This window comes from Lissotriton helveticus, chromosome 5_1, assembly GCF_964261635.1.
Source record: "Lissotriton helveticus chromosome 5_1, aLisHel1.1, whole genome shotgun sequence".
Lineage (NCBI taxonomy): Eukaryota > Metazoa > Chordata > Amphibia > Caudata > Salamandridae > Lissotriton > Lissotriton helveticus.
Genome location: NC_136065.1, coordinates 1972897732 through 1972912642, shown reverse-complemented (window position 1 = coordinate 1972912642; position 14911 = coordinate 1972897732). Strand labels below are relative to the sequence as shown.

Here is a 14911-nt window from a genome sequence, read left to right as displayed (position 1 = left end):
TCTGAAGTGGCCCGCATACACAACCACCAACAAAATTTAAACATCAAAAGGCTGATCCTTCTGGGCACTACAATTGCAAATGTTCGGTGCCTTACCGATGCAAAAGCTCATAGGTGCCGACTCTGGGAAGGCCAGAGTGCTGCTTATCGGCTGGAGAAGTGTGGGAGACAAGTGGCCGAACGCCGTGGATGCTCTAGTGGGGCCCACCAGGGCAAGTGCTTAAGAAAGTTAGCAACTTGTATGTAAAGCACCAGTGCGGAAGCAGGTGCAGGTGCAGCCTGGCCCAGGTAGCAAAGGTAACTATTCTGTCTAAACTCATTTCTATAGGGTATTCGCTTGATTGTGCTGTCATGGAAAGGATAGACTGTGTGCAACAGTCTTAGGCTGTGCTAGAATAGGATAATTAGGCAAATTCTAGGTCTTGCCTTTTGCTAATAGTATCCAAAGTTAAACCCCCGTACGTATGTCGATCTCCTGGGGGCTAACAATAGGTGCAGGAACTCGTTGTATGGACAAGCCCGGGACCTGCGATGTAATTAGACCCATGGGAAGGCAAGGTCCCATGCCACTAATCTATGCTCTTCCACACTACTGCTGTTGACTGTCTGCTTATCCACGGCTCCGGGATCTGACAGGCAGCAAGTACTGTGCCATCAGTTAGGAGCACCTGCTGCTCCGTGGGATGTAGGGTCGCCAACCTGCAATGTTCCACTCATTTCGTTGGAAGGAGGAGGGAACTGTTGAAACCTCAGCCTGAGGCTGTACTGCCAACGACGTACTAGGAGAAGGCAGTCCCTAGAGGACTCCCATATAAAATTACTCAAGAAGTGATTCAACAGCTGGCAGAGAACTAAGAAATAATTCTATTGTTGGGCTGAAGGCAATCCTGTATACTGATGGACACCAAGCATCCATACTTCAAATAGCGCAGGACCCATCATGCCTATCAGTGACCCCAATCACTTTGAACGGGGAGTTACTGGTGTGTAGTAAAGCTGAGGATACCAGCCAGGATTAAATTACCCCCATCTAAATTGACACTATGCCGCAGATGCGAAAACTTGCAGAAAGAATATAATGCTTACGACAGACCTGTACGTGGTACAAATTGGAAGACTATAGCAATAGTACGCAAGTGGGCCGTGCTAATGCACCCTTAACTCGCGGGCTCGTAATCAGAGGATCAACTAATACTCTGTGAAGCTGGAGGGTATGACACTACTAAACAGGGGGGGGCATGATGGATGTAGAGACATAGAAGCAGGGATCGAAGAAGGATCGCATCCGCAGTCTGTAATGAACCCATCGCACCCTCCATCGTCAGTGTAACTGACCTATTAAACTCCTGATGACGCTGGCTGGCTGGCTGAATATCCCATATTTATCTTGGATAAATGATCGAGGGCATGTCATCTGTCCCCTAAATGCCTCACATTGTAGTGGGATGGTTGGACAACTTATAGCAAGATACCCTTGCGGCAGGAAGTTGCACATTAACGTCAAATTCCCACTATGTCGGGCTCTCAAACAGGAGCAAATTGACGTACAGAGACAATGAATTTGAAAAGTTTCATAACGGCACATCCTACAAATAAACAAACCTGGTGACATTAGGCTTGTGCGCTCGCACCTGTTCCTAGGATTTTTAGAGGAAGGTGCCACCGATGTGGGATGGTATTGTAACGCAGTAACAGGAATTGAGGGTTAGCACCGTCACGGCTGACACTCATATGACATCGTAATGTGCCTTCCATATAAATAGCTTGACAATTTCGTAACACACGTACAAGGGAACAATAACCAGGAAAGATATTTCAGCCAGCCAGTATTACCTAACTAAAGCTTACCCATCTCGCTGGAAATGCCACGCAACGTGTTAAATTGGAAGTAACACGAGTGGGCCTCAAGGTACTCAGACCCAATAATACCATACTCTCATTATACTTACGCTCGAAATCACACATTTATGCGCGTGATGGGCTGTACCCTCACGCACAAATATCTAATACCAGATTATTTATTTCCATCACTATCTACTTCAATCAGTAACTGGCACATTCCATCATCAAGGGGGGCTGGTGCAACCACACACTGGCTCGTTCTGAATAAACATGCTGGCAAATGTAGACACAGCACTTCCTTGTCAACATGCTGTCTTGCAAATGAATACAAAAGGAACAAATGCTTTTGGGAGTCACTTTCAGGTGGCCAGAATTGCCAACTGTTTATATAGTCCCAGTGAAGGAACCAAATATGACTAAGAGATGTAGATGTGAAGGCTACACGGCCACCTGATTAATAGGAGGAAAGGGAAAAAAAAAAAAAAAGCGGATAACAACGGTAGCCGCATTTTGTGATGGCCTGCAGTGCGAGTGAGGAGGGAGGGTTTGGGGGGAGAATTTCAAGGAACCCAACCAATTCGAAGATACCAAGACTGTATGGGATACTGAGAAACAGAATTTAATTCACCAATGTATAGCTATGTACAATATGTTATATAATGCAAATTAATGACAATATGAGAATGTGTGTCACATCAACAACCTGAAACACAGACACCACACAGCATGTCTTTTCCCCCGGGCCACATTACTGCCCTATTCGGCGTTAATGAATACGAAATCAAGTATAACGAGCGAGTTTGTGTGCCCGGTTATCGCATGTTTTCTGGCTTTACAACCTCTATCTCCATTGCAATGTAGTCTGTTTAGTCTGGTGAAATGTGTGTGGAGCAAATCTCAGACGTTTGCGAAGTTTATACATCTTGTAATCTCAAATCAGGTGCAATAACGTGTTTACACCCTGTAAATTATTTGGGGTAAGAGAATATTAAAAGCAACTAAATTAACCTGTGCTTGCCCCCCCTGGTAGCTATGACTCAGATGTAGGGCTTAATTTAGGGTAATGTGTAAAGTACTTATATAGTATCGAAACAGCAATAAAGGTAAAATGCAAAACAATAAAATTCCCAAACCAAATAAGAAAAATAGTGTAAAGGTTTATAAAAACATGACACCACAATGATAATAATGTAATCAAGGGAACCAGAGATTTGAGTTTTTAGAGGTTTAAGGGAAAATAGCACCAAAAACCACAAAGAGCCTATAACAGTCTGTGGTCACGGTAGACCGAGACTTTAGCGCAACATCAGGCTGAATGCAACGGATCGCTGCTCGGATACACAAACCAGGTTCATCAAGGTCAACGAGTTTACTTTCTGGCTTTGGGTTCGTACATCAAAACCCACATGCGCCGGGCCAAGAAAATGGCTGCACCCTGCCGCCATTGACCACGTGCGCCATAAATTGCGAAACATGCTGCCCAGGCAGCTGGCCGCTCACAGCTGCCAATACCCACGTGCGCCAGCCATTAAGAAACATGCCGACTTTGTAAATACTACACCGGACGCCATTACCCTCGTGCGCCGGACAGGGACACGCACCCTGCCTACGTAATTGGCCACACAGATGCCAAGACAAAATGCCCGGACCATTAATGTCCCCCACGAACGAAGCGGAGGCCATATCCTGTCGAAAGCACCGAGCAAAACAAAACAAGAATGCAGTAAATTGAATGTCATCTACCTCAAGGCAAGTATGACCCTTCCTAAATCAAGTACGGGGACTTATAAGCCCTATGCCACCAACTCTAGGTGAGGATACCCCGTCTACATGCGGCGCAGGGAGGGGGCAGACTGACATGTATTCCAGGAAGTATTACAATGCATCAATTCCGACGAAATGCAATGTTAAACCTACATTTCTGATGGATCGTGGAAATCTATTCTGACACCCGTTAAATCAAAGAAGATGAAAATAGAATGGCATACATGCGCCCTTTTTTGCCTGCAAACGCGAACCTTCTTATGCTGGTGAAAACCCGCGCGCCCCAAGAGGGGGTTCGAACCCTCGACTCCGTGCTTGCAGGATGCACACTGTTCCACTGCGCTAACCCGAGCTGCACAAGATTTACGATGCCAGTCGGATGTTGACAGCACAAAAGTTTAACTTTCCTAAAACACGAAATGCCGAGGGATGCGGGGGCAGCAGGATCCCTCTCTAACTGACCATGCTTGAAGGGGAATTAATTGACTTCATCTTTCAAAAGAAATTCCTAAAACCGCACCTTCACATGAAACAGTTCGTATTCCTTGCTTACAGAGCGGGAGCAGCCCTACACCCCCAGCTGCACCCCCGGGACAGAACATGGGCAGAACACAATCGAAAGCCTGTTTGTTTTCTCCCCCACCTAACTTAGCCAGCACCCTTCGAACCTGCGCCACCAGAGGCAGACGGCATTGCCACTGAGCTCATTACAAACAGACCAGAACTAAGCCCCTCGGGGCCCCTTATAAGGTTACTGCACGTCACCTACTTAACTTCTGAACATTTGCAATACTCCCCCGCAAGCACCGCATAAACTATGTGAACCCCCACATTGTACAGATGATCAACACGAGGGGAGGCGGACTACAACGAAGCCGAATGACCATAAAAGGTTTCACACATGAAATATCTATATATATACACTGTGCACGGTAATACCCCGCAGCGTACGGCATATCCTGACTAATCACAGGCTTTCCGACTTCCATACTGAAGGCCTAAGTATCAGCGACCCGGGAAGACAGGGCCGCGGGGCTAGGAAGAAGAGAAATCGGCAGACATTAACTTTTGCATAAAACGGGGAATTCGATCTTCAAATCGTGGTCGTACTTGCACATGGTGGCATGCAGCCCGGAGGGGCCACCCGGCAAGCAGATGCACCGGCCCTCGCCATACACCCCCGGGGGGCACGAGGAGCAATGCGACCACACCTGCCCAAACGCACAACAGTCCCAGGACAAGGCACAGTGTAAGGCCCCCACGCGCATGCACTCTCGTAGGTGAACCCGCGGGCCTCAAACCTACACTCCCCGACCCCTGTCCCGCTCCCCTACCTCCGAGCACCCACGGCCTCCATTAATCTACTTGCGCAAGGCCATGGCCGGAACTGGGACAGAGCCCCCCACGGGCAAAACCCAAGTGGAGGGACCCTAAATAGGCCGAGGAGGGGGGGGGATGACGCAAACCCTAAACCCCCAGAGGGTAAAACTCACCGCCAGAGACGCCACCCGGCGAATAACCAATCACCGACGCCAGACCAGGCCTCTGTACCGTGAAACAGAGGCACACCCCACGGCGTCAGGGTCAGGAGAAAAGAGTGTCCCAACATGGAACTGCGACGAAAAGAGTGTCCCGACGAGCACCGTCGGCGTCCGGGGCGGCAAAGAGGCCGTCCAGCGTGGTGCAACAGCCTAAGTACCCACGGAGGCCCCTCCCCGCCGCCCCTGGACGAGAATAACGACCAGCCACCTCCTCCAACCAGTGGGGAGGAGAGGCGAACATCCTGCTGGGGGCGGGACAGCCCTCCGTGACTAGTGGCCCGCCCTCTCAATGGCCACTGCGTGGCCTCGGGCAGGCGCAGAGTGCAGCAGAGCTGAGCTGCCAGGTGCAGGAAGAGTACAAGGCCCGGAGGGAGCTCTACACGGCGGAGTGGAGGGACCTCAGTCTGTCCAGCAGGGCTGAGAAGGGGTGAGTGAGTGAGGGTCTGAGGGACGGGAAGGGTAGCCAGAGGTGTTGGGGCCTGGGGAATGCTCAGGAGGGAAAGGGGGGAGGGGGGATGAAGAGTCTACTCCAAAGTGCAGGTAGGGTCGGTGAGTGAGAGTCTGAGTGAGGGGCAGGGGCGAGTAAGTGATGTGGGGGGAATAAATGCTGTCCTTAATATATATCATAGCGCACGCTCTCAAAAAAATACAACTTTACAAAATTCTAAATGATTCAGAATGATCGGGCTATAGGACCAGGCGGCATGCATGTGGACATGTTTTTAAAAAACAGTATTAATGTTTAAGTTTCTGCATGAAGACCTCGTTTAATTTCCTTTCAGAGGTAGATCGTTATTCCATATTTTTCATACCATCCAAATAACCCGAATAAATCCCCTGCTACAATTCCTTATAAGAAATCCCAAATGTATTTATTTATTCATGTATTTATTTATTTATTATGAGTTTTATATAGCGCTGGCTAGACCCGGAAGTATCAGAGCGCTTTACATGCGGATCAGCGAGTTACATGTTACAAAATTACAACAGTTACAGGAACCAATAATAAACAAAAGGAGTAAAACAGTGATTAGATAATAACAAGAGATATTAACGCATACGCTGGAAAGGGGAGGTAGCCACAGGATCGCGGCGAGTCGGGGATAAAGTGCATCAAACAGTGCTATTTCAAATGCATTAAAAAAAGAAAAAGTACAATTGTCAATTAATTCTGACTCATCTTACAAAAGTGCATTCCATACGGCATTTTAGATGATCAAAATCAGAAAAAAACTTTTGAAGGTCTTAGATAAACACCTAATCATTCTCAAAATTAAAGTGCACCAGACGTTAAACACATCTACTAATTCCTCTCATTAAAGTCCTTTCTATATCATATTTAAAACATTTCCAAACTTTTAAAACCCTCTTTCCCCTCCCCACCTTCTTTGCATTTAAATATTCTTTATTGTAAACAGAATGAAACCCGTGCAGCCCTGTTTGAAAATCGGGTGCATCCCTTCACTTCCAGTAGTCAATTATCACTGAGCGGTCTAGAAGAATTGCTATAAAGGGGCTGTAAAAATTGCTATAAAGGGGCTGTAAAAATTGCTATAAACAGGCTGTAAGGATTGCTATAAACGGGCAGTAAAAAGTGAGGTATGCCGCACGCTTCTCAGAATTCTAGGGCCAGATGTACGACCATTGGAAATTGCAACTCGTAAATAGCTCCAATTTGCGAGTCGCAATTTGCGAGTCGCAACTTCCAATGTACAACAGTGTCTCCGACATTGTTTGCGATTCCCAATGGGGTCACAAATTGCATGCCTCATGCATATTAATGAGGCTGTTGCAATTTGCGACCCCATTGGGAATGGCTGGCACTCCCAGGGATGGTGGCCTATTGGGGTCAGCAGACCTCCATGTGTGGGACTGCTTTTAAATAAAGCAGTTTGGTTTTTTAAATGCAGCCCGTTTTTCTTAAAGAAAAACGGGATGAATTAAAAAAAAAAAATGAAACGTTTCTGTTTCATTTTTTAAGGCCAGGTAGTGGTCCCTGGGGCTACTGCCTGCTCTGAAAAATTGTTTGAGCACCCATTCACAAAGGGCAATGGGTCCCCTGGGGACCCCTTCCCGTTTGCAAATTGTTTACCACCCTCTTAAATAGGGTGGTACCCCGCCGCTGCTGGACGAGGCGCCTCCCAACTCTTAGGACTGACTGGCCCATGTTCAAATGCTGTTCACATGGAACCCTTCTCTTAAAGAGGGTGGTAAACTGTGAGTGTTTTGCGACCGCAACTGTGGTTGCAAAACATGCTTACATAGGTGTTGAACTCGTCATTAGGAAGGGACGCCCTTGGAATGCCCCTTCCTGATAGAGAGTCGCTAACCCTATTTTGCGAGTGACTATTTAATTAGCGACTAGCAAAATAGGGTTAGTACATGGGCTTCAGGTTTTTTGCATGCACAAACGAGTCTAAAATCCATTTGTGCACGCAAAATGCCGTCGTACATCTTGCCTTAGTCTCTATGCCCTAATATCGCTAGAACTTCCTAAACGTATTGACTTAGCATCAGGGACAACCGGAACTCCGACACCCTCCTGGACACGCGCTGCAAACTTTTCCCAGAATCCCTTTGGCTTCTGACAGCTCCAGATCTTATGTACCAGGTGCCTGATTGCATCTTGGACAGCTGTCTGGAATGTCTGCATTAAAGTCCGACAACTTCTTTGGGGTGTAACAAACTAACCATAATCACTACACATGCATCCATTTAAATGTGCTCCTTCAAAAGCTAGGAGTTAAAAACTGCTATTTCTGACCAGCCTCCCTCGACCTAATTTAAAGCCAATCTTCTTCATCCATTGATTTTGGGAATAAGAATCATTCTATCAGGATTGTTGTGACGACTTCGGAGTCATCTTACCCATTGCCCAGCAGTTTTTGTCCATCGTCAGCTGTTTGTTGCAGGTCTGGGGGTCTTAGGATTTTGAGAGGGGTTGCAGCATGCGAGTGCCTGTACTTGGGATGAGCAGGGGTAGGCGCAGGCCCTTGATGGGCAGTGTGAGTAAGAAGGAGTGAGTGTAATTTATTTTATTTATTTATTTATTTAAAGAGTTTTATATAGCGCTGGCTAGACCCGAAGGTATCAGAGCGCTTTACATAAGAATCAACAATGTAACAGAAAGAGATCAACAATTACACAATACATCAAAAAATAGGGAATACATTAGGATGTTATTGATCGCAGAGTGAGTGAGTTCATCTCCGAGATCAGCAAGGTTAGTAGCTGGTGCTGGAGGACGGGGCTAGTGAAGTGAGTGTGGCTCTGACTTCTGGCTGGAGTTTAAGTGTGAGTGGCCCTGTGGGTATGCTAGGGTGATGGTGAGTGCACTCTGGGACCGGTCAGTGTGAGTGAGTGCAGGGCTGAGGTTCGGCAGGTTGAGTCAGTGTGGTACTGCATGAGTGGCACTGCGTGAATGAATGTGGCTTCAGAGGACTAAAAGTGAGTGTTAGGGTGAGTATGACTGATGATCAGAATGAGGATGTGCTGCCTTCCCCTGTCCCTACACGCCTGGCTAATGATTTTGGATCTAGAGAAAGTCAGTTAATTTCCAGTCATTTCTAGTGTGGGCGCAGTAGGTGCAAGGGTACCAATCTACCACCTTCATTCGCCCTGGCCTCCACTTGTACCTTCCCACCACAGCTGTTGATGCCAATCGATGCCAGGGGGCAACGCAAAATTAAAAACAGACACACCACCTTGCCACACTCGTTAATATGACCAAGTACCTTTAACTTTAGATAATGGATTGTACAAATGCACTAGTGCTTAACATGCTTAAATGTAACTTTTAAGTGTGTGTGTTTATATGTCTGCCCACAAACAATCTGTCTTCAGCTCATTTCAAAGATCACACCCTCTCCTTTGTAAATCATACTCCTGCAACCCAACAGCACCTAATCTCATCTCTCATCTATTGACCCCTACCAACCACCTGCATGAACTCACATACACCTCCCCCAAATAATGCTCACACCTAACTCCTATTAATTTAATCTATCACAAATTAACTGGGGTAAATGCTTGCAGTGGTCTGCTAGCACACATAAGACATACCAATAACTAACAATAACCAATGGGACCGGACTAACAACTAATAGGTGATCGTCCATTGCAAGTGGAGGTTGCAGTCACCACAAGACCCTCCTGAAGACCCTGTTCACTTTTTCAACTTAACATAGAGAAGCTCATAAGAAGCACTTAGCAATAGCCTCCCCACTAGAAGTCGATATACCAAGAATTGCTTATACTTGGTTGTCTATGATCTATAACACAAATAGCTTCCTGTGGTGCCCCTTGGCATCAGTTTTCTAGCTGGAAATCCTCAATTGTTGGTTTTAACATTGGGTTACTCTTGGTCTGTGGCATGTATCCTGTTCTTGGGTGCACCTAGATATTCAGTTTTTAAGGGTGTCTGACATTTTCGCTCTCTTCCTACAGCTGCTGTATGAGAGAAGCAGATGACCATCGGAAGGAGACCTACACCAAGTGTCACGAGGTCCGATTCCTGGTGCAGAGGTCTCCCTGGAACATCATGAAGCTTGGACGTCTTGGTGAGGTGCAGACAGAGTACCATCTGCCCTACCAGCGGGCCCTGCCCCTGCCTATCTTCAAGCCTGTGGACCTGAGTGGCACGACAGAAAGGGTGCCAACCCCTCAGGAACTGAGCAGAATGATGGCGTTCGAGAGGGCCTTGAGCCACCCGGGCAACGGTCTGTGCCGGGACAAGAAGATGATCTCCGAAATCACCAAGGATCTTCCCCAGGTCATGCAGATGCCACACATGGAGCTTGGAAAGGTGCCCCTACCACAGTCCCTGTCAAGAACTTTGTCTCAGGAGGCCCGACGAGGCTAAGGACAGACCAGCAGGCAGTTGGTACACATGGACGTTAGGAAGGTGCCCCTGCCATAGTCCTGCCTAGATCTTTCTCCAGTAGGCCATAAAGGGTGAGAACATCTGAAGTATCCTGTGCAGGCGGCCTCCATCCACCATAACCTTCCTCCAGCCATTTTTCTTGCTTAAACTTCCACAGCAACTCTTCTGGCTCATCCTGGAGATAAAGTCACCTCAACCTCCATAAACAAGGACTCCTGCATTCTGTAGTGTGTCATGTCCAACTGCGTGGCCTGGGGGGCTGCAGGATTGAGGATACTCAACTGAGAGGGTCTGAGCATGGCAGCCAACTCAATCCAGGAAGGCTTGCTAGGACTTGCGGGGTTTGTCTGCAATAACTAAATGTATTCATGAACTGTGGACAGGTTCCAAACCACCCTGATCACATTTATTATTCTTTAACTTCTGCATTTTATTTAAATGGATAAAGAACTTACTATGGCCTCCCTGGCCAAGATAGTGATAGGGACATGTTTTGGTCTGTAAAGAGCATTGCTAAGAGCACTGAGGAAGACTCTTAAATGGCTTCCATCAGCAACCAGAAGAACAGTCGTACAAGGCCCCATACTCTCGCAACTGGACTATGGCAACTTGCTCTACCTAGCCAGCCCTGCCTATATCACTAAGACACTGCAGATTATTCAAAATGCAGCGGTATGTGTCTTGTTGAGCCTTCCAAAATCTCAATCTGCAAGCCTGGCTCTAGCTAGCCTTCACTGGCTACCACTAAGGAGAAGAATTGAATTCAAAGCTTTGTGTAATGCACAAAAGTTAAAATACGCCCGGGGCCCACATCCCCTAAGCCATGTAATTGTCCCACAACACAACACATGAAACATGGGGTCAAATAACCACTCTGTTTTGGCCATCCTAAGAATTAAAAGGGCAAGAAGTGAAGGCCGGTCCTTTGTTTATTTGGCTTCCAGACTCTGGAACTCTCTCTCCATTCGTTTAAGAGCCAATAGTAATCCGGCCAGCTTTAGGAAGCAGTTAAAGACCCACTTGTTCGGTTAGGCAACTACAATCTCTTTTACTTTCTGTCAGCGCTTGGAAGCCGGTGTCTGGGTCACCATGCACTTTTAAAAGATCTGGTAACACAACACAACAAGTGTTTTGTCTATAGAGCTTTACAATTGTAAAAATAATTCAATCAACCAATGAATAGATTAAGTTGATAAACTAGGAGACAAGGTGGATTCCATGGTCGGAAAAAAATGGAAACGACTGAAGGAATGCCTATAAAAGAAAATGAGAGAAGTACGTACGTGACTGAAAGATGGTGGAGGACAAGGAAGGGGCAAACACTTGCAACAATAAGGAGTACCAAGTGAGATGAGCAAAGATGAAAGGAAGAAACAGAGAGAAGAGGAACATCTAAGACTTAGATGTAGAGCATACATGAACTTAAAGCAGCAACAAAAGGCAAGAGGAGTCAGGCACCAGGTGCTTGGATGGAACCGGATGGAAGCTGAGGTAGGGCCACAGATGGACAGAGACATGAGAAGAATACGGAGAATTAAAGGGAGGCAGGAGGGTGAATTAAAAATAAATAGAAGAGGCGCATCGCACAGGAGAATAAACCAACCAGAAGAGGGGAAAACAGATCCACCTGGGGTGTGTGAAAACATTACAGCTTGTCTAAAGATAGGACATAGGTAAGGAGGGAAGACCAATCAGAAGAGGGGATAGCAGTGCGTAGATTTCTGCACATTAGTAGAGATTGGACTGGCATGTGCATGAAATGTACGTACAATAGAAGAAATGTGGAATAAAAAGACCAGGTAGATGATGTGGCTTCACAATGGTCAGGAAGGTGGGTGGGATGAAAGGAATTGTAGGGGAGTTTAAAAAAACTGGGTGGATTGATGCGTGGTACTGTGACTGGGTGAAACTACTCAAGGACATAGGATGGCGGATTCAGTACTCTACGCCAAGACACTAGCCTGAAGGGAGGGGGCAGTACTGCAATTAATCTGTAAAAAAAATGTTGTCAAACTGTGTTAGTGCATACACATTTTGTACTGCCTCTTGCCCTGTGGGTGCAAAGTGTTATTGTTTCTGAACTCAGTGGTAACTGTTTAATCTATCATATCGCGCATCACCCAACTTCTCGCTGTGCATTGGTTACCCTCCGAGTCTTGAATGTGTACAGTAAATAAAGTGTTACTTCAACAAGCACCAACCAGTCTCATGGCAGCATTGTTCATTCTGGACAGCCAGTAGAGACCCTGGGCCATATTATCAAGAACGGCGATAACATTATCGCCCCTTTAGCGGCAGGAAACTGCTGCTAAAGTGGCGATAAGGGGCTTGATAATATGCTCTTGTGAATTCGCATAGAAGCCCAGGTTCTGGTGTGAACCTAGGCTACTATGGGAATTCACAAGGGCATATTATCAAACCGCTTTAGCGCCAGTTTACTGCCGCTAACAAGGCAATAATGTTATTGCCTTTCTTGATATTATTGCCCCCTGACTCCTACCCTCAGCAAACCATGCTACCCTCTCTGAATAGCTTATTTTAAAGTCCAAAACCAGGTCTCGTAAACACAACAATGGAACACTCATTAATTCTTGTCTCATGATTGTGATGTTTCTCTTATTTTGATAACAATCAATAGTTCTCTGAACGATACATAGTTAAATATTTCATATTATCAGCAAGAAAGAGATTGATTTAGTTGGTAAAATTGACATTTCCGAACTAAGGGATACATGTATCAAAGGGTATTACCCATTCTGTGTCTATGGCGAAAAGTTTTACTACATAAGGCCATAATTTCTTAACCAAAAATAATGTTTACAAGAATCCGCTTTCGATTTACTCCACTTTCACCTAATACGTTTTATTCCACAACTATAGTTTATCAGACTTGTGCCCACGATGTGGCGATTTATTAATCTAGAATATCAGAACTGTGTCCAAAATGTGGTGCCCCACTAAAAACCTAAATTTGCCCAAAATGTCCCACTGCTATGTTTGCTAAGCACGTATTTGACCTCTCAGGGTCACGACTTTGTTTTTTTAATGATGCTTTTTGCAAATTTGTATATCTGATGGTCTGTATATACTCGTTATTGGTGAAAACTGTGCTGAGTTGGTATATTTTGTGAATACTTTAAAATTTTTACCGCTCTCTGCAAACAGGTTTGGGCTCAATGGAAATGTATAGTTTCTGTTGTCCAGGCATCTGTAGAGACGGAAGTCTTGGCTATTTGTAACATGAAAAAATAAATAAACTCGATCTCTTTGTACCCAGAATCGGCTTTAGAGACAAGTTTGTAAAGATAAAAGTAGGGGAGAAGGATAATTAAGGACTGGGGAAGTAGTTTAGGGGTGTGGTCAGAGGAACAGCCATGGGAGGCAGAGGGGAGATGACAAAACTCCTCAGTACAGATATTTTAGGACAAAGCATAGGAGCAGAAACCATAGAACACAGTGAATGTACGAGGGTGAAGAGAGTGAGTACTGTGGGCTAAGAGTGACTACTTTGGGGCTGGAGAGAGTATGTATGGTGTAGGTATGTGTGTAAATATGTGCTATTTCTATACCGTGAACCTAGCCAAAACCCACCGGAGCGCTGCAGACTGTCAAAGACAAGCATAAAGTCAACAAGCGATAGGAGAGTTGCTGGTGTGTGGGTGTAGAGTCGTTAATTCGCAATAAATTGAGAAGAAAATGTGCAGGTATCTTGAAGTATTTTTATTGGTTCGACAGCAACACTCACGGAAGTGCGACTTCCTTCGCCAAAGATCAAACCGCAACTGCTGTCGCAGCCGCCGCCCGATCTCAACAAATGGGACCACCAGCATAGCATGCTTATACAACAGTAAAATTAGCACAGGCATACGCTTCTGGAATGTGAAGCACTCAGCACAAGAACACATTCGAATTTATTATTATTATTAATGTTATTATTAATTAGCATTTATTAAGCACATGGCTACCCTTAGGCATCCCCGCACTAGCAGCAACAAGCAGATGAAGGTTGGGTGGTTTAATTCAGATTCTGGAAGAGCCAAGTCTTCAGTTGCTTCCGAAAAGGAGAGATGGTGAGCCGTTGAACAAAGCTGTTCCATAGTCTGGCGGTGTTGAAAGAAAAAGCGCGCCCCCCTGAGCAGGCTCTCCCAATATTAGGTACCAATGCCAAGAACAGGCTGGTAGACCGGCGGCATCTTAAAGGGCGATGGAAGGCCATAAGGGAATGATTTATCTTTGGACCGATACCCCTGAGTGTTTTATGTGCTATGCATAATGATTTAAACATTATCCGTTCATTTATTAGAAGCCAGTGCAGTGTTTTAAGCGCAGGCTTGGCAGAATGCGAATTGAGAGTGTAGTGTAGCAGCCTGGCTGCACAATTCTGCACAACCTGCAATTTCCTTGTGGTGCACTTTGGGCTACCAAGGTAGAAGGAGTTCCGATAGTCCAGACGGGAGAGCACCAAAGCCCGGACCATGACTCCTTGGGCGGGTGTGGGAAGAAGTGGAAGAATTTTTTCGCAGCATTCTGATGATACCAAAGCAGGTGGCAGCTAACTTGATCGCTTGGTAATCAAATTTAAGAGCTTTATCCAGCCAGACTCACAAGCTTTTGATCTTGTTTTTGGTGGTTGGTGTAGGGCCAAGACAGTTGGGCCAGTTCAGGCAGAGCACTACAGTGGGCTGGTAATGGATTGTGATGGCGTGTTCTTCAAAGAGATGATTTTTCAACTCTTTCCAAATTGGAGCAGCGCTGGGGCAACCCTGATGGATCCGGAGATGTTGTTCCGAATCCTGGGTGCATCGATGGAAAAGGCCTTGTTTACACTTCCTGATCTGCAGTTTCATGATGCGCTGGCTGCGGTTGTGCCGACAGTCACCGGT

General features: G+C 46.0%; 1 pseudogene across 1 annotated transcript; it reads left to right on the top strand.

Moving 5' to 3' along the window:
- Positions 1-5468: 5468 nt before the first annotated feature.
- On the top strand, positions 5469-13338 carry LOC144756111 (telethonin pseudogene; annotated as a pseudogene). Its single transcript, XR_013595075.1, has 2 exons — positions 5469-5573; positions 9593-13338. The product of XR_013595075.1 is annotated as a telethonin pseudogene (transcript).
- Positions 13339-14911: the final 1573 nt, after the last annotated feature.